Source organism: Anser brachyrhynchus (assembly GCF_964034855.1).
Source record: "Anser brachyrhynchus genome assembly, chromosome: 5".
NCBI lineage: Eukaryota > Metazoa > Chordata > Aves > Anseriformes > Anatidae > Anser > Anser brachyrhynchus.
Window position 1 is genome coordinate 30,954,068 of NC_137699.1, and position 24,601 is coordinate 30,978,668.

The 24,601-nt window shown below is 41.5% G+C and overlaps 1 protein-coding gene and 1 long non-coding RNA gene across 9 annotated transcripts in view; one reads left to right on the top strand and one right to left on the bottom strand.

Annotated features, from left to right (window-relative positions):
• The window catches only part of PAPLN (papilin, proteoglycan like sulfated glycoprotein), a 71,540-nt gene that overhangs the window by 1,184 nt on the left and 45,755 nt on the right, over positions 1-24,601 (top strand). Inside the window, exons 1-3 of one of the 8 annotated variants that reach the window (XM_080595979.1) lie at positions 117-394; positions 8,438-8,534; positions 19,482-19,634. The gene's annotated coding sequence lies outside the window, so the exon portion shown is untranslated. Of the gene's footprint in view, positions 1-116; positions 395-8,437; positions 8,535-18,899; positions 19,635-20,356; positions 20,500-24,601 lie in introns of those variants that run through there. The other 7 variants (XM_080595978.1, XM_080595966.1, XM_080595965.1 and 4 more) reach the window with 7 other exon arrangements.
• Positions 11,092-19,753, bottom strand: LOC308196685. Its single transcript, XR_013952347.1, has 2 exons — positions 19,613-19,753; positions 11,092-18,542 (listed from the first exon to the last, which is right to left on the bottom strand). It is a non-coding gene; the product is annotated as an uncharacterized lncRNA (long non-coding RNA).

Sequence of the window (24,601 nt, forward strand, 5' to 3'; positions counted from 1 at the left end):
AAAAGTTCTTTACCTTAGAAGAATTTTTTGTTTTCTTTTGGAGAAATACTCACTACAAAGTTAAATTTGTCATAGCTGACTGACCACTGTTGAAGATATTTCTCTGGGGGATTGCCTTGTCTCTGTGTAGAAGATCAGCATGGAAGACCTCAAGATCCATCTTGAAAAGCAGAAAATCAAGCACAGGAGGCCTGCAGGGATGAGCAAGGAGCTCCTAACTGAACTGAAACTTAAAAAGGAAGTGTACAAGAAGTGGAAGCAGGGGCAGATGACCCAGGAGGAGCACAGAGTTGCTGTCTGGTCTTGCAGCAATAGGGTTAAGAAAACCAAGGCTGATCTGGAGTTGAATCTGGCAAGAAATGTGACAGGCAACGAGGAAAGATTCTACAGCTATGTAAGTAACAGCATAAGAAAGACTGAAAGGGAAAAGAGGTGGGCCCCATGATGAATGGGTCTGGGGAACTAGTGACAAATGACACCAAGATGGCCGCGTCAATGCCTTTGCTTCAGGCTTTGTTGGTAAGACTGGCCTTAAGGAATCCCATGCCACTGAGACCACAGGGAAAGTCTGGAAGAAGGTAGACCTACGGTCGGTGGAGGAAGGGGACCAGTTACTGGATGTGCAGTCTGAGGCCTGGCAGGTTGCATGCAGGAATGCTGAGGGAGCTGGCTGACATCACTGCAAGGCCACTCTCTATAGTCTTGGAATTGTCTTGGCCGCTGGAAGAGGTTCCCGAAGACTGGAGACAGCAAATATCAATTCTATCTTCAACAAGGGCAAGAGGGAAGATTTGACGAGCTACAGGCCAGTCAGCTTCTCCTCAGTCCCTGGGAAGGTGATGGAGAAAATGATTTTGTAAAGCATTTCCAAACACATGAAGGGCAAGAAGTTGATTGGGAGTAGTTAGTATGGACTTCAAAGGACAAATGTTGCTTGAGTAATGTCATTGCCTTCTACAGTGTGGTGGCTAGCTGCTGGATGATGGGAGAGCAGTTCATGTTGTTAGCTTTGACTTCAGTAAAGCTTTTGATGCTGTATTCCCATAGCATCATCACCAGGCAAGCAGACAGTGGTTTAGGTAAGTGGATAGTGAGATGGATTGAAAACTGGCAGAACATCCAGGTCCAGAGGGGTGCGATCAGCAGCATAAAGCCAACTGGAGGTAAGACACTGGTGGTATAACCCAGGGCTTGATACGGGGGTCAGTACTGTTAAACGTGTGTATTAATGATCTGGACAATGGAATGGAGTGCACCCTCAGCAAGTTAGCAGATGATACAAAACAGAGGAGTGGCTGATACATCAGATAACTGTGCTGCCATTTAGAGGGACCTCAGCAGGCTGGAGACATGGGCCAAAAGGTATCTCATGAAATTCAGCAAGGGGAGTTGCAAAGCCCTGCACCTGGAGAGGAGTAATCCCAGGCACCAGTACTTGCTGGAGGCTGACCAGCTGGAAAGCAGCTCACAGAGAAGGGCCTTGGGGTCGTGGTGGACAGCAAGCTGACCATGAGCCTGCAGTGCACCCTTATAGCAAAGGTGTCCAATAGCATCCTGGGCACTGCATTAGGAAGAATGTTGTCAACAGGTCAGTGGAGGTGAGCCTTCCCATCTGCTCAGCACTGCTAGGCTGCATCTGGAGTGTCCAGTTCTGGATTCCCCTGTACAAGAAAGATAGAACTTACTGGATTGAATCCAGTACAGGGCCACAAAAACGGTTAAGGCGCTGGAACATCTTTAATTTTAGGATAGTCTGAATGCTGGGACTGTTTAGCATGGAGAAGAGAAGGCTCAGGGGGATCTTACCAGTGCATATTAACACCTGATGGGAGGCAATGAAGTCAAGGGAACCAGGCTCTTCTCAGTAGTGCCCACTAACAAAAGGCAATAGGCACAAATTTTAAAAAAATAAAAAAAATCTGAGCATAAGAAAACAATTTATTTATTTTTTTTAACTTGGAGTGTTGTCAAACACTGGAACAGATTGCCCGGAGTGGTTTTGGAGTCTCTGTGGAGGTGCTCAAAACCCAAGTGGACACAGTCCTGGACAACCTGCTGTAGCTTGACCCTGCTTGAGCAGGTAGGGTGGACTAGGTGATCTCAAGAGCTCCCTTCCAACCTAAACAAATCTGTGATTCTGCATAAACACAAAATTTCCATTATATGATAACACGAACAGAACAAATAATTGTGAATCACCTGTCATGAACAGAAAAAGGAAGCTTGTAGTTTTTCAAATTGCATGAAGAAAAGTATTCAGTAAAGATCTGCACTATTTAGATTGTTTCCTCAAGTCAAGCAAGCGCTCAACAATTTGCTGATGCAACTGCCTTTGTTGGGCACTTGGTTCTAGGGAATAGATAAACCCTAAAAGATTTTAAAAAATACATTGATTTTAAGTGGTTTCCTCCTTTAGTTACTGTAAATTTTAAATGCGTAGTGGTTGAAGGACACAACTGCAGTTGGATTGCAGTGCCAGAATACATGGATTGCTTAATTTATCTTACTGAGGTTAACATTGAACTTCGAGATATAATTCTAATATTCTAACTTAATTACCAATTTATTTTCTTACTTCATTACATTTTTAATGTAATCTTTTAGGGATAGGTAAGTAAGTTTCTTTTATTGACAGCATTGGCTTGCATGGAGAATTCAGCTTGGTCTGAGTAGTAGTATTTTTAAATTACCTAAAATTTGCAATTGAAAGTGTGCTTAAGGACAAATTCTGGTCTATAAATGTCAAGAATTTGTGAACTCTGCGGAGAAAAGAACCAGCCTTCATTGACTGGAGCTAGCAACTGTTTTTTCTATAAGAAAACGATCAATTGCTTCCTGAGTCTTAAAACCTGAATTTGGTCTGCTTTTTTTTAAAGTTTTATTTGCTGTAGGAAGGTGATTTCAGCTTGGCATCAAGAGACACTAATGGATGGCACCAATATAATTGGATTAGACGTGCTTTTTCTTTGTTTTGAAATATGTTTTTAATCCAAAATGTCTAGAGTAATGAATAGGCTTCTGTATTCATATTAATTTTCTGATTTCAGTTGTTTTAGATAAGGGTTACCCACTTTGATCCTGGTAGTGTTGCAATCAGAATTAAGCACTGTACTTATCGTTTCATTGTACAAGTCAGCATGAACGTACTCGGAGAATGCCTCAGAGCTCAGCTGGATGTTCATCGTATGTAGTAGCTGCATATCCAATTGAATCAAAACTTTATTTAGCCATGCCCAACAATAAAATGCTAATTACTGATAGAATAGCATACTCAAATGGAGGCCATCCTGGTACCATCAGGTTATTGTTAGACTTAAGCCCCCGGCACAAACTATTTGAGAACGAGCAAATTCTCCATTCCGTTGTAACCCCTGAGGAGGAGCTCATTTAACGTGAGATGCAGCAGAATACCTGCAGATGTCAAGGGGAGGATGTGTAAGAAGCTCAGAAACGGCTGGTATCTGGCGACACCAAGCATGTGGGCTGTTTGGTCCCGGATGTGTTCTGGTCAGTAAGGGGCTGGGTACAGTCAGAGCAAGAAACAAACACTGCATTGGAGCAGAAGTGGGAGCGCGGTGCTTCTCCTCCTGGTGTCTACAGCAATAGCACTTCTAAAAGTGTGATCACAGCCACATGGCAGCACAGTGCCTTTTTTACCACTTTCTATTCCTAGCGTTCGGAACAACGGATTAAAGAGCACGATAAAAATATATGTTTAAAAAAAAGTAGGCTGTTATAAAATATGATTTCCTTTTGGAAGACTGTACTTAGTACATGATGAATCCGACAGGGGAGACGTACACATTTCCAGTCACTGCTAAGGTTTTAAAACTATTTTAAGAACAGTGGGACCTGGCTGTTGTCATAGTAGCAATAAACCTTTTAATCCCACTTCCTGTGGAGATGAAGCTGTTGTGGACTTAATCTACTTAAAGATGGTCATGGCTGTTTGTATGACAGGGAACTAGGGATACAGCACTGAAAAGATGCTGCTTTTTCTGAGGAAGTTTAGTGCTTTTGTCTGTTTTGATAGTGTTCGATTAGCATTTGCTGAGAGGTAGATCTCATGATAAGCTAATAGGAGGACTGTCACCTGGGAAGCTAGCCGTCATTTATACCAGTTTTTGGCACCGACACCTTGTCTTGGTGGCTAAATGAAAGTGTTCCTAGGTTGTTCTGGGCAAGAGCTTGCCACTCTCATGGATCTCCCATAGTTTGAAAGCATCCTTTTTAAGAAAGCCCTTTCAACCTGAATGCTTCTATTCCTTAGAGTCTCTGAGGCTTTACAAGCAGTGCTGAGTCATTTCTGTATACTGCTGTGAAGTCTGTAGCCCTTGAAAAGGTAATGCAATTAAAATTTTCTTGAAGTATTTGGATAATACAAACTGATTTATTCTTAAATGCACAATTAGTAGTGGTGTCAAGAGAAACCTGTGGAAAACTGACAATTCTTCAAGTTTTTTTGAAAGTCATTTTAGCTAGAGAATTTTAAATGTCATGTTAAAATAATCATTATAATAGAATTTTGCATTTGAAACCAAAAATGATGTGAAAGTGTTCATATGTATCCAGAACTAAACGAGACCTTCCTTCTCACCAGATCAGATTTCCCAGTAATTACTGAAATCTCTTCCATTGCTGATTTATTTGATTTAGTCTGGCTACAGTACTGGATTGCATAACCTCACCTCCTAAAATAAGAAGCAATATGCATGTTCTGTTTGAACAAGTATTTTGATTCGTATGTACCGAATAATAGCAACTGTTTGGAGATTTTTTTTTTTTTTTCCTGAAGTACACATGTTCGGGCTAGATGGACCCTCAGTATTTAGGACAAATTAGACAGCAGAGTAAATAAAAGAAGGTTCGTTAGTTGCAAGTTTAAAAGAATAAGTATTTGATTGCTCCTCTACAAAGTTTTGATCATGGATAATAGGCTTTTGCTCCTTGCCATTTCTTTAGCAGCCCGTACTTCAACATGACGTGGAAAGATGTGTTTAGACAAACCATTGACTGTTACTCCTGTTTCTCTGTCTGTGACAGTCAGTGTAATTATATAGCTTTGGAGGTGCTGGCTGGCCCGCATGCACACTGAGGCATGGAGGAAGATGGTTCCTTCCTCTTTTCCCTGCCTTTTCACAGTGTTGGCCTCAGGCGCTGTGGGGAGGGAGCAGTGAGCACTTCCCAGCTGGGGCACATGCCATGAAGCTTGGTGTGGTGCTGTTTGTGGGGATGAAATCCCCTCAGCTGGTTTCATGCGGTCCCTGGCCTAGCCTTGCACTCCCAGCCCCTGCAGGATCCCACAGCATTTCCCACAGGCCCCATGCACTCTCCAACCTCTTCTCCGATACCTGCCTCCCTGGCCTGCTCAGAGCTGGCTGAGCGTGGTCACCAGCAGCATATAATTTGGTTTGGTTTGTCCTCCTGCCTGTGGGTTAGGGTAGCCAAAAGAGCAGCTGGAGATCAGTTTTTGAGAGGTACTGTGGGTGATCTCAGGTTGAAGGCTGAGGCATGCGGGGATCAGCACTGGCTCTCACGGAGATGAAGTCTGCTGAAGATTACAACTGGGTTTTTATTTTTTTTTTCACAAAGAGGGTTTATCCAAGCTTCTTGTAAAGTACTGGGCAATTGGGTATCCAAATATCCCTCTGCAATGGCTTTGCAGAGTCAGAGCAGAAGGCTGGCTTGCTGAATGTGTAATGTGCTTGCCAGAAGACTGGTTGGGTGGGATGGAAGATGTCTTCCCACCAGAACTGTTTGGAGGGGCTCTGGAACCCTTCCAATTTGACACTCTGAAGAAAATATTTAATTTAAAATAGCTTTTATTTTGAAACATTCTTAACATATTCAAAAAAAAAAAAAGTAATTCACATTTTTCAGTGTTTCATTTAATCTGAAGGTTTCAACACTTTGACCCAATTTGGATTTTTTTTCCCCAAAAAAATCTTCAATAGGTTTTTGGCATGATGTGACTCTTTCTTCCTCTTCTTAGATGGTAAAAATACTGGTAGAGTGGGATTCTCTTCAGTTTATAAAAGCAACCTGTCATTGTTAGGTATTTATTTACATTACCCAGTTGATTTCTCAGACATGCCAGTTTGGGGATAGCTCTGTTAAAGGCATCAGTTTTTCTTTACTCAGCCATATTATGCTAAGTTGAATCTTAAATGTTTTGTTCTGACTGGTGAGTAGATGGGGGTTGAATGGAAAAAAGTCCTTCTGTATTCAGTAAATCTGCTCTACAGACAGTTGTAATATTGAGGCATCCTATTCTGATTTTTGTCAAGCATTTTGGTCAGAATTTTGGGTGGGTATCCATTTAGTACAGTGTTTTAAACCAAAGTCTGTAAATCATGTAATTTTACATCAAGCTCAGCTCAAACTCTGCCAAATACTGTGAGATATGATTAATACTTATAATAGTAGCTAAAATTAAATCTCATGCTTTAATAAGAAAGCAGATTTTCTCAACAGCCTTTAAGCTCTGCAGGGTGAGATCATCGTTATATCAGTCTTGCACAGTGAATATTTTGACACATGCGGTAATGGTGTTTTTCTTTTCTTAGAAACAAACAGAGCAGCTGGGTACAAATGTCTCCCACTCTCTTACAGGAATGGTCAGTGCCTCCAGGTGCTACTTGTTGTTTAGTGTTGTTGTGTTTTTGTTTTTTTTTTTTTAATGGTTTTACTATAATTATAGAGAGGAGAGCTCTTTATACTTAATCTTGTAATGAGTTTGTTTGCGTAATGAGTTTACCCAAGTGGACTTCCTAGGTGGTGAAGCACAGAGCTTACGCATACTGCACTGGCTGCGAGACAGGTTGCTGGGGATAAACCAGGGATAAGTGAAAAGGCTGCATGAGAAAACAGTGTTGAGAGCTCTAACGCTATCACTAGAGCTAGTGATATGCTGAATGTATAAATAAAAACTGCTAAAATAGTGATCATTACTAGCTGGGGACGATAAGCTTAAACCAGCTACTATGAGGCAGTAAATTGCTGTCTCCCATTGCAGCTCTGTGAATGTTGCATTGTTGTCTGGGGCTGATAAAAACTACAAGCAGAAAGAGTATTATAAGGGTGTGCCTGAGAAGATGAGATGTTGGTTTGTAGCTGTACTTCTTATTCCTCAGGGTTTATACTGAGCGGTTTGCTTTGTCAGCCTGAACAGACGTTTAAAAGCCTTCCTTGTTGGGGTTAGCAGTTTTTTCTTCCCATTTAAAAATCTAGGTTAGTGAGTTGTGTCCCCCTTCTGTTGCTGAGAAAACCCTGGAGAGTGAGTAAGATAGGTTACTGATTTGTTCCACAAATGTTCCCAGAACCTCTCTAAAATAAGCTAGAAACTGGAATGTCTGCGGTCTGATTTCAAACATATTTAAAGGGTATGCATTTTGCATCTCCTCCTCAGAGTCTCTCAGAGGTATGCACATGATAGAAACCTGCATTTCTGGCTTGTGCCTGCCTCTGGGTAACAGGAACGGTTGGTTCTCTGGCCCAGAGACCTGTGAAGAAGACACAAACGTGCCTCATGTGAACCATGCTCAGCTTGGCAACCTCATATTCTCACTTGCTTCTAGTGCTAAAAGCAGCATAGTGAAGTGTGGTATTGCAGTCAGATGTGGTAGCTCCCAGCCCTTATGGGAAAGCACCACTGTGCTTTCTACAATCTTCCTGCCCACAGTAGCAGGAGTGTTCCCGATGGTTGATCACTTATTTTGTTCACAATTATCTCTGTCTTTCCTGCTTTTGTATATCCATGTGCATGAGGGAATAGTGGAGTAGAGGAAAACATGCAAGAGAGGGCCAATAGTTTTTAGGAATGGTGTCTCTCAATGTAGTCTATACTGTAGTGAGAGGTTTAACAATAAGTTTTCCTGATTTAATATGAATCTGAAATAACCAGACAGGCACCATTTGGCTGAGTGCATAGAAGTCATTGGTGCTTTGATAGTGCTGAGTGCACAGTCAGGCCCTTAATTATTACAGAAGCATTCTTTCAGTGGAGCTATCTTCCCTAGAATATGCAGAGAACCTGGGCATGACTGGAAAACTGTCCTGGAAATATCTTGCCATGAAGTTTTCAATCCTTCCTAAACCTATTTCCTAGCATCCCCTGATTTTTTGAAATCAGCATCTTCTCTCGTCACTTGTCTCAGTTTCAAACTGTTTTGTTGTCCCTTATAATAAGATGTCCAGAATGGAACATTAAATTTCCCCTCCAGTGGGGCAGAGGGAGGGAGAAGATGATGGGACTTCCACCCCCTATGGTGCAATGCCTCTGTATAACAGAGTCTAGCAGTGCTTTATTATTTTTCCCTGATATGTTATATCATAAATTACCATCTAACATGTTATTTCCCCCTACACTCCTAACTCTGCTGTTTGCTGTGTGCGTCCTTATGCACTGAATTCTTGTGGTTTGAATTGTTTTTCCCAGGTATGCTGTTCTGCATTTTTCCCAGATGAATCCACTTATTGATGTTTGCCTCTGCCTCCAGTTCTTCTGCAAGAGTTGAGTCCAGCATTGACTAAAGGTAAAAAAAAATAAAATAAAACAAACAAACAAAAAAAACAAACACTATAGTTAGAATCTCATTGCTGTATTTCTCTAGCTCTAGTGATTTTTACATTGTTCTCCCATTGCAATTTACGTGAGCATGTTTTTAATTCCTATTCTTCCTCCATCAAAGAATATTTTGAATCACACCAATCGTAGTAACGATTTCCATCTTTCTTCATTAGAAACTCCTCTCATGCTACTCCTTGTTTTCACGTTACATTGTTATTTTGGTAGTGTCTCGTACCCAGATTCTGTTGCCAAGATTCTGTCTGTATCCAAGGCAACTTAAATAATTTTGAGAGTAATATAGTGAGAGGTGATGTATCAATTACTAATGTCCAAGTAAATTATCTCTGTGGCACTCCCTTTATACATCATTGTAATTCTGCTTGATTTAAAATGTTTGGGTGCCGTGCGTACAGTTGTGTAGACAGGGAAAATTCTTCACTAATGAAGACCTGCTGTTTTGTAATGCTGCAACGTGTTCCAGCCTGTTCCAGTGCCATGTGCATCACGTGGGACCTGGGCTGACAGCCAGTGCAAATGTTTCTTCAAGGACTTTAGGACATACTCTAATTACGTTTAGAATCTTCCACTCTCTTTTCATCTGAAGGATGTCGCTCTTTCTGCTCATTTCAAAGTGCAGTGCAAAGCACTCCATCTGCCATTACGAGAGGGCCCCACTGGTGCACTTGTGTGAGAGGCAGTAGGGTGGCTGGCTTTGTGAGTGACTCTTTAACCTCCGGCTGTGAGAAGTCCCAGGCCTTTGAATGCTGTCAGAGCTGGCCAGTGTCCAGCAGTGCTTTCATCCAGTGCTGGAGATGTAAAATTCCCTGGAAGAAATAGCTTCATTTCTCTGAGCCTGGCAGGGGACAAGGAAGGAATGAGTTGTGGGATGAAGCATCTGAAGGTCTCTATACTTGAAAAAAACAAACAATTTTGTGGCTAAATGCTAAAGACTGGAGGAAACAGGTATTTGTGGGAGCTGTGTATGTGAACATGTGTATTCAAACTAGTGTTGAGTGTATGTGATTGGACTACAGGATCTTACCTAGGGATCTTTTTTAAGGGAATTGCCTGCAAATGAGTATGAAAGAATGAAGGCCCTCATGCAATACTGTGCACTGGACTGCAACTCCTGCGAGGTGAGGACAGGTCTGTGTTTGTGTGTAATATATGGCAAATGAGACTGCATTTCTGTGTGTATGTAGAACAGGGTGAGGGCTTTTGAAAAGATGTAGGCTCAGCCTGGAGTAAATGTTCCTGATGTAGGGAGGAAGGAGAGAGCCGTTCTTGTCTGGCCTTCCTTAGGCTTGCCCTTGGACAACTTGCTGTCCTCTTGTCTTTGCTGTGGTCTGCGCCCTCCGTGCTTAATTGCAAGGGTTCTGTCTTGGAGAGCCACACACAATAACACCTTCTTTTCAACTGAACTAATTGTTCAAGAATAGTGTTGTTACATCAGATCTCTGATGAATTAAAGAATCTTATTGTCTAGGCAAGTGCATTAATTAAGTGAATACAGAAGAAAGTCCGGGTCAAACTTCAGAAAGTCAGACAGACTCTCTCAATCCCTTGTGGCTGCTGGGATCATCCTGATGCCTGGTATGACCTGAGTAATCAGTGTACTGTGGGGCTGACGTAGCTCAGTCCTAGTTCTCACAGGTTCACAGAGCAGTGTTCAACAGCAGTTTGAGACCTGTGGGTGACGTGTGTCCAGGAAGAAATTTGTGTGTGTTCAGGCAGCACCTGGCAACGTCTTGGAAGTAGCCTGGGAGGCCTTTTGTTAGGTCACTTAGCATGCCACCTCAGGGGCTAGGGTCACTGGTAAAGCTGAAAAGACTTCAGAAGAGGAATGAAACCAGAGTTTATTATTTCTAGCCTGCTTGACATTAAAGGAATACAAGTCACCTTGAAGTGGTACATGGCCCAACTACTGATGATAATGGTAACTGGGGTAGCCACTGATTGTGATAACTGCAAAAATAAAGTTCATGAACTCCTTCAATAAAAGATTGGATACAGGCGATTGTGGAGTTACTTGTTGGACTGAGCTTCTTCTGAAAGAAAGGAAGACCGTTTTTTTCCTTTCATCTCCTCCAAATTTAGGATTAGGAGCGAGGAAAAGAAACTGACACTATTTCTCTTCTTTGCCTACACTTGGCTTATATTGCTGTAAGCTTGCTTATCTCAATATATGTAAGATGAAAGTCAGGCTGTACTCTTGGGACTGACTGTGCAGGACTGGAGTAGGTGTCTGGCTTGAAGAGTTCTCTTTGTACTTTAATGGGCACTACAAGGGCTTCCCAAGAGAATTCTTCAGATGAAAGCTGTTTTTCTATGGCAGGCTGCGTAGAGTCTCATTATTGCTCTGGCTTTTGCTGCACAGCACATATGTTACTGCGGGGTTGTCAGCCGTTCTCCAGCGCAATAAAAATAAGTAGATTAACGAAGCAAAGAAGATTAGAGACACTTTGGGGAAGGGAAGGGAGGAGCGGGAGGGAGTATAAAAAGAGAGCACAAGACTGAGTGCTAGGCTTCCCCGGTGCATGTTACACAGGGTGGCTATCTTTGTCCCTTTTGGGTTTGGGTTAGGCCGACCGAATAGAACCGATCCTGACACCATGTCCAAAGAGAAGCTGGAGTCACTGGTCAAGAACATGGAGATCATGCTCTCTGAGGTAGAGCAGCTGAAGATCCACTGCACCAAGCAGACGGAGGAGGTGAACCAGGTGGTGCAGGAACTGCGCCGAGAGAACAAGGAGTTGACAGAGAAGTACGAGCACATCTGTCAGGACCTGAAGGAAGCCAAGGAGGCTATTGCCCAGTTGCAGGACACCAAGTTTGCCTTTGAGGCAAAGGAGCGGCAAGCACAGAAGCTCAACCGGCAGCTGTGAAGCAGCAGGAGAGAGAAGGAAGAGATATCTTAACCTGGTCTAAGAATAAACAGAAACCTTTGACTGCTGCAACCAAAAATCCCTGGACTGGTATTTTAAAGCAACCCTTTCCCTTCCTCCTCAGACTAAACCTTTGCACAGGGAAAAAAAAAATCTTTGTGGAGGCAAGATCTCAGACACAGCTGGAATTCTGCCCCAGAAGGCTCTTTGTTAATGACTAAATACCTCATTATGCCGGGAGGGAAATCTCATTCCAGAATCCCTTGTCAGAAACATGAGCCATAGGCGTACAGCAACACCGCCAGGATCTGGGCACCTTCTCATGCCCCGTGGGGGTTGCACAAGGACAGAACCTGGGAAAAGAACTGTCTCTGCCTTGAGCCACTGAAGAGCTGTGCTGTGTCTGTCAAGACAGAGAGAAGGATCATCATCATCTTGACAGCCCCCGTTGCTCTATTTCGTTGCTAGCTTTTCTCTGTGCACAGCCAGGCTGTGATGCTGCCCTTAGCTGGGTGTCAGCTTCCTTGCTGCCTGACACTGGAAGACCTCGATGAGAGCTAACATTGTGCCTCGTGCTTCCAAGTTCTTTCTATCAAGGGCATGTTGGTCCAGAGGATCTTTTAATGCTATTACAGTCACTCCTATCGTCTTACATTTCCAAAGTGAAGTATAAGAACTGGAAAGGTTTCTGTCTCAATTTCCATTTCAATAGAGCTAAATCTTAATGACTCCATGTTTAGCATGCTAGAGTTAAACCTCTGCTGAATATAACACTTTTTAAACCAAAGAACATGTTTTGGCACTGGAATTACTTTTCTTAAGCAGAAATAATGTGTATAAATGGACTGGGAATTAGAAGGATAAATGTATTTGGGGCATGGGAGTGGGAATTGCTTGTCAGAAGTTTTGCTTTCAACTTTTCTCTCCTGTCTCTCCTAAATGGCATTTGGGGTAGTCAGTGCCAAGCCCAGCTAAGAGCAGGTGACTTTTGACTGCACAGTGAATAGCAGGAGATCTCTGGGGGGAGTCTGGAGAGATTGCTGCGAGAAAAAAGCCTGAATGTTTAAACAGAGAAGAGCTGGAATAGTTCCAGGAGGATCTTTCTTCATGTTAGCTGTGATGTAGTCAGCTTCCTTCTTCCCTTCAAAGCTTTGCTGTATTGTTATCTCTTCCTGGCAAGCTCCCTCCCCTTGCAAGGACCGAAGTTTGGGAGAAGCAGGGATGCTGTTTCTATTTTTGAGGGACTCGGGGTCTGTGTTTCATCAGGAACACAGGCACACTGTGCTGGAGAGGGGGAGGCTAACCATAGTGAGAGCAGGGAGTCATCACCAGGGGGAAAGGGAAGCCTGGCTGCTTTGGTTACCCTGTAGAGCTTCAGGCAAGGGCAGGACAGTTTAGCGAGACATTTTAGGATTCAGTCCACCACTGGAGAAAATATATATAGTTTTGTCATTGATTATAAGACCAAGATCGGGCCTAGAATTAGTTAGTTATTGTTCCTTCTCTGCTCTGCCCTCTGCCACTTCAGTCTGGGCCTGATCCAAAGCTTTTGAAAATGAAAATCTTCACATTAATTTGGCTGAGCTCTGGGCCAGACCTGAGTAGAGGGCTGCTATTTGTTTGGCAGTCAGGGCACTGGGACATCCATGGGGAACAGCTTTCTCTGTGAATCACTGTAAGTAGGAGCTGTGACAATGTAATTTGTTAAATCTGTGTACTCTAAACTTCAATTTTTGCTTTTTTGGGTGAAGCAGATTGAAATATCTAGAAAACATTTGGGAGATCAGAGTCTGTCCTGTATGTTTCCAATTCTAATCTGAATATAAATGATCAGCCTTGACCCTTTGCTCCTTGCTCACCAGTGACAGCTTGGGGAGCACAATAAATAATTCATTACTATGTTTGTTTGTGTAAGAACTAAAAATGTTTTCTTTGGAAATTAATTTTCTAGCCCATATCTTTTTACCACCTGTGCTTTCTTCTACTTTTTATATATAATTAACATGTAAAATCAACAATAAAAAGAAAACAAACAGCTGAGGGAACGTCTGTTCTGGATAAGGCATTGCCTCAATTAATGCATGTATGTGTTATTTTATGTGTGCATGTGTATGCTTGCTAAATATAATTATTCCAGTTTAAATCCTCTGCAGCAAGGAGTGGACTAATGAAGACCCTCCAGATCTCTCTGTGTCCTCAGGTTAATCTCTCTAAATGAGATTCTCTGTGTGACTGCCAAGTTCGCCCTACGCAATATTTAAATCCATGATACAAAAAAAGAAAATGGGATTACAGTGGCCTTCTAATGAGTTTCTTAATAACTAGCAATGTTCTAAGTGTCTAATTTCCTAAATATCCTAAGATTTGAGGTGAGACTTTGGAAAAACAGAGGATGCATTATCCAATGGTAGAAAAAAATAATATAACCCTGTACACCCTTCCAATAGACTCAGTTGTATCCTGGATTTACTTACACTGGTTAAACTTGGGAGTGGTCGGGCTGGTTTGAAATCAGTCTAAGTTCCATTATGCGTAGGCCCTCTGTTTTTTATATGCAAATCTTTGTGTATCCAAGTACAGTCTTAGCAATGGACCAGTGCCTTTGCTTGGATCCTGAGGTGCAGCGTATTGGAGTGTCTTTCAAAATGAAGTTTGTCTAGAATTAGTCACAGCACATGGAAGCTGTTTTCTTTTTGAACACCAATGTTATCAGTCTGTGCTTCTTTTCTTCTTTAAATGGCCTAAGGATGAAGAGCTGGAATGTGTGTGTAGCATCATCAGCTTATTCAGAAAGTTGGCCTGAATAGAAGCCTTGCCTGATTTGGATGAGAATAAAAATAAATATGAAGTGACAGGCTTACCATTTCCTTCATCTTGGAAAAGGATGAAGAGAGGTGCCTCATTGTTTGAATTCAAAAAGCCAATTTATCTGAAGTCGGTCTTGGAGAGCGCAGAACAGTAATTGGCTTAGTTGTCAGGAAGGGACTAAGAGAAGGGCACCCATCAGGCCAAGTGTCTGTGATCAAGTGTTGGTCTGTTCCTGGAACAGATTGTAGCAAAATACTGATGACTGCATTGGTTTTCACTGTTCTGGGCTGTATTAAATGGAAGTGCCCAAGAAGGGTGGCTGGATAGGAATGAAGCTGGTACCTTAATTACAGGAAATCTCTGACAAGGTGAGTGACAAAGTGGCTTGGAGAGAGTGTGCTTGGGTGAGGGGGAGGGAGTTGGATGATTCGCACGAGCACATAAACAGATAGATGGGAATCCTGGGCTAGTAGCTCACACTGAACAAAAACACATGTTGCTGAATAAAAATCAAAAGCTAGAGGTAACCTGGGATTTTTAAGGTGTACAAATAAAGAGGAGCACAAACTTGTTGGGGAGTACTCTCTTACTGACCCTTAGAGCAAGGAAAAGTGTGCTTCTTCCTGGAAAACATGAGGAAAATCTCTCAAAAGTCACCTAGAAGTCCCCAAAACTTCACAAAAGCACAGCTCTAAGACCTTTGTATGAAAGAGGTGAAAGAGCCCTGTATGATACTTATTTTGTTACATATCAGCGCTTCATGAAAACCTGCCTTTGGAAAGATCTCCAGATTTCAGAAATACAGTGTCTCCAGCAGAACTTGTGCAGAACTGAATGCTGGCAAACAACAACAAAATTATTTCTGCTAGTAGCAGTACCTGTACTGAAGATGTACTGGATAACTGCTCTACAAAGTCCTCAGAACTTGAAGAGTTCTTGGTCTCTGGAGGGGAGAGAGGGAGCAGTGCAAGAGTTACTGCAAGGGGATAACAGGCTTTGATGCAGCTGAGTTGTACAGCAGAGCTGATTGGTGTGTAGCCTTGTAATGTACTTTCTGGCTTTCCTGTAAGGACTTCGCAATGTCTCTTGGACATGAAATTGAGCCTTCTTTCCTGAAGGGTTAGCAATGGGTTTTCATTCTATGTACCGAGAGGCTGTGATTGAGAGGGTTAAATGACATGCCTATCCTGTGATAGTGAGTAGGAGGCTGGGAAGAACTGAGTTACTAGTGCTCTATGCAAATTTGAAAAAAGTTCAGATTGAATCAAATTTGTCTATTCTGCCTTTTCTTTAAAATGTAAGAAGAAAAGAATTTAGTATGTCAAGAGATGCTTGCTTTTCAGAGTGAGCTGAAGCCTCTTGTTTTCAGCCCCCTGTGCACCCGATAGAAGGAGTGATGTGCTGCAGTGTCCCTGGTAGCAGTGGACTTGGTTTGACATCCCTTTGTCATTCAGGCATCAGCACGCTTACCTGGAATGTCAGATTACAGCTTAGTGGTATCACGTGCTCAAAAGAATTTGAAGATACGTCCTGAATAAAATGCCCTAAAGCACTAGGCCAAAGCATGTGAATGGCTGTCAGTTTCCTTTGGTTAGGCTACAGCACTTACCTGAGAAATTGGTTGTTAATTTGAAATCAAAGTGGAAGCAAACATCCCATTTCTAAGCGTGTGACCTAACATAACCATAACATCACAGATCCTTTCTCTTTGGCTAAAGGACTAAAGGAGAGATCAAGAAAAACAGTTTGTAATGTGTCTCTATGCCATGGTTTCCTGATCACAGTAGAGTCCTGGAAGGTTCAGATCTCCTAAACAAACTGAACACAGATCCTTCACTTCCTGGGGAGAATGCCCAAGCCACTGAGATGAGCTTCTCTTCTGGAGGCTTTGTGAGTCTCATCTGAATTTCTTGGATACCAGTGCTTTAAAGCCAGCCTGAACTGAATTCACATTATCTCATTGAGAACCAGCTTCTCTGAAAAATATTTTGCCCGGTAAGTTATGGGATACCTGAGAATAGAACCTAAATTTCCTGACTTGAACCCAACTGGGTTTCTAGTTGAAAAAACAGAAACAATGCTGCTTGAAGATAAAAATAAAACAGATGATGCTGTAAAAGTGCTAGACAGCCTTAACTAGTTAGAGAGGAGCTGTGTCCAGTAAAGCAAGCAAATCTTTAGATATTCTTTGAAAACAGCCTCCGGCAGTAAGGAATCTTGGTGGTTTCTTTCTGTGAAAGGTAATTTTGGAGTACAATAAAAGAAAGCAGAAGTCTTACTGCTGACCTCTGTGTAACTGTTGAAATCCCAGCATTACAACTGCTGTAGAGATTGCTTCTTGCCAGAAGCACTTCACTGATGGGCTTAGGAGGGATATCTTGTTCAGCAACACCTATTTACTGTGCATTCACCTTAACTGATTCTTCTGGATGATCTCATCCATAACACCCAGATGCCATTGCCTGTGGGCTACCCATCTGGCTAGAGCTAGTGGCAAGAGGGAAATGCCTTTGGTCCTGACTGTGTTCACTCCATAGTGAATTGTGGGTGTCTTATCAATTATCAAGGGACAAGAATGGTCCTGAATCAGTAGATTATCGTACTTTTACTAAATGGCACATGATGAACGTAATTTCAACACAGGGATAATGTCCCTTCTCACGGAGAAAAGGTACACACGCAAAACATTCTTTAGAGCTGCAGGGCAAAGGTTTATTTCATATTTGCATTGTCTTTTTCCTGGTAAGGACGGGTCTTGAGTTCAAATCCCTCCTGAATAGGTTCTGATTTTGTCATGTCTCTGCTGGTAACCAGGAAGTATGAGCAGACTTTTCCATTTCTTCCCTTAATAAAAGGAGTTTCATCAATGTTTCATGCTGCTTAGTTGCAGTAAAACTCTGGTCACTTCTTGTTATTTCAGCATCTTAGCAGGTTATCTATTAAGGTTTTATGGGGTTAAAAATAAATCCAGATGTGTTTACGCAGTATCTGCTTTAGTGCAGTAGGCACAGCTGTTCTTCGGATGTGTCCTGGCTAGATTCCAGCAGGGGCAGTCACATTTTCCCTGTTTCTAAACTCCTTTGTAGCCTTATAACTATCAGCAAGAGCAGGAGAACCACAAGGACATTACTAAACTTGATATTTCCAAAAAATCATTCAATAAGGGTCCTGCTGCTGTGAGAAGAAATTTTAAGAATGAGGTTTTTGTAAATTCATCTGGAGCTGTTTTCTTTCCCTATTAACTTTCAAACCTTTAGGACTCAATTTCAAGTCTTTTCTTCCTAATGATATACACTAAAAACTTTGAACTGATCTGAAAGCGTGGTTTATTCATATAAGGCCAAGGGTTCAGCCTGGTATTTGTGGGGGTTGGATATCATGAAGCTTGGGATATCATTGTGACAGCTGGCAGCATGGCAGTAGCCAAGGGCCAGTTAAGAGTAAAGGGTGTGTAAAGAAAAAGCATAAGATGCTGTAGCATCTTTCTGATAGAAAGGAAGGGCCCAAAGAAATTTTTCTTAAAGGAAAATCTGATTGTAAAGTGGAAAGACAGTAGTCTCTATATTCTTAATTAGACATTAACAGTGTACAATTGTTGTCTCTTCTGACAGGGGGAGCATAGGTAGCCATGCATCAGCACCACCATTAGATGCTCCCCTGGGGTATGTCGTATCTTTAAAACTTTGGAGCCCCCCTTCTTGTTGTTGGAGGTACTGACCTTTTGTGCTGGTTTTCCTGTTAGAGTTTATCCCGTAGACTTTGTTTATTGTGGCAGAGCTAGCTGGGGCAGGAAAGTACAGGATTGCTTTTGCATGTGTAAAAGATGTGACTTTATTTGAACTCCGTCCCACATGGCATGTGTAACCATAGGATCTGAGTACTTTTTGTAGCTTGTACCTTTTGTAGCTTGTTGCCAGACAGGGATTGACCAGTAGGGATTAAAACAGCTGTAGCCTTTGAATAAAATTGCTTGCTGTAGTGTACGTGCTTCTGTGTCACCTGGAGCATTTATAACATTGTTAGAAGCTTCTTTTCAGTTTGGAGCTGTCTAGGCTTGTCAACAATTGCCAAGGTTATTGTCTCTTTTTATCAAAAGCAGTAACTTGGTCGAGAAGAGAGCAGTGATACCAGTTCTGGATATTTCATTGCACTTTTGATATCTTCCTTGTAGATCGAGCACGTGGAGTTAGCAGAAGGCAGAAGCTTCAGCTTTCCTTTTGAAAGCAAGGTTCTGTTTCTTGTTGTTTCAAATGAACTGCTGATGAAAAAGGACTCTAACACTGGAAGGCAAGCAAAAAGACCAACCCAAACCTGAGACTTTAAAGATTTTGTCATAATCTTGGAGACTTCTGTCACAGTATTTTTTAAGTAGGGTTGAAATGCTGGCAGCTGTTATAATTGCTGGACCAGGATCTATTTTTATAGATCGGTGACCTTTGTATTTCAATATTTTATACTATGCAGAGGAAAAAATCAACAGAGGGGGAAAACAATCTGTTTTCTAGATAAAACAACAACAGTAACATGTAAGTTGTTATGCAATGATTTCTCCACTATCCACATGATTAACAGCACAAGTTTTTCTTGTAATGCATCCAGCTAGATTTGTGTTCCCTGGGCAGTTTTTCTATTGCTAAATCGTTCCTTCATGGGATTTTTCAGAGGGTATCTGAATAGCGTGGCATTTGTTAGAGGCAAAAACAGAGAAACCTGAGCTGCCATTGTCTTTGGTTAAATTCATATCTGTATCCAAACTGCTGGTATTTTCAGACCTTGGGAATCTGCTTAACTCTGCCTAGAGCCAGATCTAGCTGTGAATTTTATTTAAGCTCGGACTTTCTTTGGTCAAAATAATATCTGTGAACTGTGATTCAGGCTTTAGTTTTAAAGGAAATGTTAAATTAACTAATAGAGTTAGGAACTTACAGAAATGAGTACCAAAGGGATCTGTGGATAACTGTCTCACTTTTGATATGCTGCCTGCAGCTAAAATACAACTAGTTATAAAGGGCTCCACCCCTTCAATAACTTAAGGCACTGTTTAGAGCCAACGTGTGTGCTTACAACACAGACTACAGGAGCTAGAAACAACTCCACATCATGCATGCACGCATGCATGATTACAACTCTGACTTTCCCAAGCAAAAGAGAAAACACTTGTGAAGAAACTTAGAGGCTGAAGGGGTTAAATGAAACCCAACTCTCCTTTTCCTGTGCAGTAAGGATTAGTAACCAAACAGAAGCTGGAGAGAAGAGCATGTTAAGAGCCACCGTTTGAACCAGAACGATAAGAAAGTGGTTTTTGCAGCTTGACTACAGTGGTGTCAGTCCCTCCAACTTTTGCACTCACCTTGCACAGGTACACACGGAAGGTAAGAGTTGATTTTGTGTCCTGGGCTGTCTCCTGATTCTTCTCCCTGGACATCTATTTTGTTTTCAGTCTTTTCAGTGCTGTTTTTTTTTTTTTTTTTGGTGTGTGCGTGCGTTTTTGTTTTTTAATTACATATATATATAAGATATATATATATGAGTTTTGTTCTGTTTTGTTTTTTTAAACTGTCTTCGATTTCCCACCATTTTTTCCCTTTCATTCAAACACAGGGGAGAGGACAAACCAGAGTCCCTGTGACTGCAAAACTGGGTTTCCTAGTAGGGAGGGAAGAAGACACTCCATGTATTTGGTGAACGTTAATCCCTTTCACTTGCAGTTAATTGTACTGCAACTTAATGTAATCCAAGCTGTTCCTGACATTGTGAGTGGGCAGCACAGGAGGTGGAAGGGTCAGGTAGCAGTTTGATAGGATGCAGGATGAGCCCGCTGGGGGGCAGACACATGTACTCTGCCAGAAAGAATGCAGAAAGTGAGACACACGTAGCAGGGATATTAACTGGAGAAATATGACTTTTGCTGATGGGAGTAAAAGCCTGCACAGGTGCTAGGACTAAAACCCCCCTAACTACCACCCCCAACTGCTCAGCTGCTTCTGATGATGTGCTAGCAGGGCAGGGTGCTGAAGGAAGGGAGTGTGTCCTGATCAGCCAGCATTGCTTTCAGCTGGGTGAGGCAGGATCCATTCTGGAGGCCATCTCTAGTCAATGATGCTGTCCAAATCAACGGGCCTACTTGCAAAAGGGGATGTTTATGGGACTGGATCTCTCATCCCTGAGGACGTTTGGCATGTGAGGCAGGCCAAGAAGCTGCTTAAGGGACCTGTACTGGCAAGGAGATGGTAACAGGTAGGCAGCAACGTGGCAGGACAGTAGATTTGTCTGATGTCCAGGTGTTCCTTGTGGGTGGCCAGGTGGAGGTGAGTAGCTGTTGCTTACAAGCTGAGTTTCAAAGCTTTGACAAAGTTAACGTTGGTCTTGAATGGAGTTCCTAGGTCTAAGAATAACTGCTGTTAGTAACAAGGTCAGGGAAATGGTAAATTTATTTAGGTCTGTCTGTAGAGACCCTAAAGAGGGCTTGTAAACACCTTGTCTATTACTTTTGGAAGTATCTTCACAACACTTAGAAGTTTTTTTTTTTTTAATCTCTCTGCTTTGCACTTATGAAGGCCCTTCACCAGCTTCTCTGCAAGCTGGATTGCAACTTGTATGTTCTTCTCCTTGTCTCTTAAAGATGTGCTATCCTCTGTAATGCCAGAGCATTTCCTAGGCTCTGTAAATAGAGCAGCCATGAAAAAAACATTCTTTCAGAGGTGCAGCTTGATGTGCTACATGGTCAAATGTGTACTGGACAGCCTCATCCTTGGACTTTCAGGACAAATTTTTACTGTTACTAGGAGCAAAGGGAGGTGTTTGTGATGTGCAATGGAAGTAGATAGGACCATGCATCTTTGGCACGGCACTAGCTTAAACTAATGCTTGTTCAGGTTAGTAAACAGAATGATTAATAAGATGGAGAAAAAAAAAAAGGCATGTAGCAAATTTGCTGTCTTCAGATGTTTTGCTTTTAGCATTCTTTCTTGTCCAGTGTGAAATAATTGAGACTTCTTTTTTCATGTGCATTCTTAGGTTCTTACAACCCAGGGAGCATCCTGCTGCCTCAGAGGTGTTTGTTTTTAAAATATTTTCTGTAGTATTTGCATATCCTAACTCTGTTTGCGAGTAAATGGTCCAGTCTAAATGTAGCATTTGAGAAAAGGTTTTTGCCAAAGAAATTGTGGATGTAGAATGAATGATCCTAAACGCTGCTGTTCAATGAGTGATAACCTTCTGATGTAGATCCTCTATCTCTGTTTTGGGGATTCTCTCTCTCTCTCTCTCTCTCTCTCTCTCTCTCTCTCTCTCTCTTCCCCCCCCCCCCTTCCTCTTTTTGATCCACTCACTTACCAGCTTGGTAAAAGATCTAGTTGCTTAAGGGATTACTTGCCTCACAAAGTTGGCACCGAGATTCAGTTGGCATCTCTGCGAATGGTTGTGCCCTGACTTGTTGGAAAGGTTTAGGAAATGGGAAAGGAAGTATATTGTTGCAACTGTTTTTCATGGTGGTAATTGAGTTTAGTTATAAAAGTAATTTTTTTTTCTAAAGAAACATTGGTGTTCTTTTAAAATGGGAAACCTGAAAAAAAAAAATCCAATATTGATTGAGGTCCCCTTCTTCTGAATGTAAGGGAAATAAGGCAAAATAATATTCTATGTCTTTGAACAGGTAGGGCTTATGCTGGCAAAAGTCTTTCTCTTTGTTCAGAGGAGGGTTTCAAATGTTACTCATTTTATTAGATCATGTATGTACTTTGTGACTCATTGGTACACAGAATATAATAGCTTTTTTTTTTTTATAAGGGGAACTATTTTATAAGATCTGCTATTTTGTATGAGAACAACACCTAGAATACATCAGATACAGTTGCAGGTGTTCTCATGATTCATGTTATAGCCTTGTCATTAGCTGATACAAAGGGGGAACTGATCTAAGGGCATATTGATGCTGAGTGAACTACAGAGGAAATAAGTTGCTTTGCTCTTAGGTCTGTGAGAAGTGTTATACAAAACTGATGATAAACTCCTCAGAGTACCTAGCATAGCTACGAAGACTAGACAGTGATGGGAGATTGCTCTTATCTAGTACAGTCATTTGCGGTTATGCCCATGGTATGATGGACTTGTCAGAATAAATTTCACATTTCACAAATCATTTCACTGGAAATGATACTCTGTTGGATAGTTTCACTGTCTCATTTTTTTTATCTCTGCTGTTGGATTGGAAATATGATTTGTTGTGGTCCAGTATCTTGTCTTGGATGATGACTAACAGCAGTTACTAGATGTGTGAGGAGTGTCTTTAATATTAAAGGATTTGAGCGGGTAAGTAGTCATACACATAGTCTATGTACAAACCACTTGTTCATGCTTTCTCACACAGTAACAAGCTCAAACTTTCTTGACATGCAGACATGATGTATGGAAAACAAGTACTGTCAAAAGATTGTTTATTTCTCTGCTTAGCTCTTAAAGCAGTAATTGGAGGTTCTGGTTTGGGTATCTGTGGGAGAAAACAGCTTGAGAGCAAGGAACCATTTTATTTTTAGATCCTACTGTTGTCATTTTGCTGTGATCACACAGTCGAGCATGTGCTTCCTTTCAGTTCTCTCCAGGCACTGCGGTGTGATCACACTCTCCTAAGATCATTTTTATGAAGTTAATTTTTAGTGACAGATGAAAGATGCTTGGCTGATGTCTTTAGAGACTGCAGCCCTAATTCCCCTAGTACAGGTTCTGCTTCCTAAGTTTGTTAGTCAAAAGTTTTTTTGCCTTTTTTTTTTTTCCCATTTCCTTTGGTTTTACTCACTTTCATCATCTTTCCATTGCATAGTAATGTAAGTAAGCCTACTGACTTCTCTGGGGGATTTCCTGCTTCATACAACTGAAGGTATGTTTGCATCACAGTCAGCAAGGCTGGTTCCTTCAGGAATAGTTGTACCCATACTAGTTTTGCGTGCTTGGCATGTTTGCAGATATCTACGGGTAAAACTGAGTTAGCTTTTTTTTTTTTTTTTTTTTTAGAAAAAAAAAGGTATATTAGATGGGGAGGTAGCAGCAATCAAAACCTGCATGAGGGTCAGGGTAAATACTCTCATGTTTTCCTACTTATGTTGTTGTTAGTCCCCAAACAAATTTATTTAAAGGTAATGCAAATGTTCCCTAAGTACACTGCAAGCATACTGTTGAATGTAGTGTTAATGTACTTTCAGAGAAGAGAAGCATATCTTGCAAAAAGGCAGAAAACACTTTGTATAGTTATAAAGATTCCTTTTAAGATAACCCTCACTTTTTTTTTTTTAAACCCATTGCACAACTCAGAAAATTGTCACATTTTTATTTGGGATGGCATGAATTTAAATAAAATTGGAAGTAGTTCTCCAGCATTGAAATCCCTTACCTTCCTAAGGAATTCTCCAAAATTTGAATTCAAAGGGGTTGATATCAGCTGGCTTATAATATGGTGTGCTTATAAACAGCAGTAGTGCTCAGTGTCAGTATTTTAGATCAGGTTAAATAATTCATATAAGCAAAGCCTGAGCTTTGACAGGGCAGTAGTTGATCCAGAAGGTCATTAGACATTCCTTTTCAGTTGTTAGTGTCTGGGATATTATATCCTTGTCATGTGTTTTCCATAGGCAGTGTGTGGCTGCTTGTTGCAATGTCTAAATCAGTCTGCATGCACTTGTCTTTATCCCTATTTGCTCACACATTTAATTAACAACTAAGGACAGTGAGACTACCAAAATAGAAGGCAGAATCCTATCTTCTTATAATGAATTTCTGTCTGCAGACCTAATAGGGGAAGTCTGGAAGCAGAAAATTGAATCTCAACTGATATTAATAGGTAGATAGCTGTCCTTATGAAATACTTCATTATTTCCTGCAGAGGTCTAGCAGAGTGACTGCATTTACTTGGAAGATGCAGCTCCAATAACATACATTTTAGATACTTCATTGTAGATTTTGGAGATTGGGAAAGAAGCAGATCTTCCTCTTCCCCACCCCCTGATAGGGTATGGTGTGGTGCCTTGCAAGAGTTCATGTAGTTTGCAGTCTGATCTCGCTCTGCCACCAGATGATTTTTCAGCTTCTGTGATTTCCGTATTCAAGATAAAACTGTATGACACAGGCTACTGTAGCTTCCCTGGGTGTTGCTGAACTTGACGTTGCTTTAGAAGACCTCTGTAAAAACAGTCGGTCGGTCTGAGGCAGTGACATTAAGCAGTGGCCCAGTGCAGGTTTAGTGCCTGTTCTGGATTAGGCAGAAGGCTGAGACAAAAGCCTATTGATAGAGCAGTCTAGAAGATGCTTGTACATTGCCAGTACTCTTGGCTGATGCTCTGCTACTGTG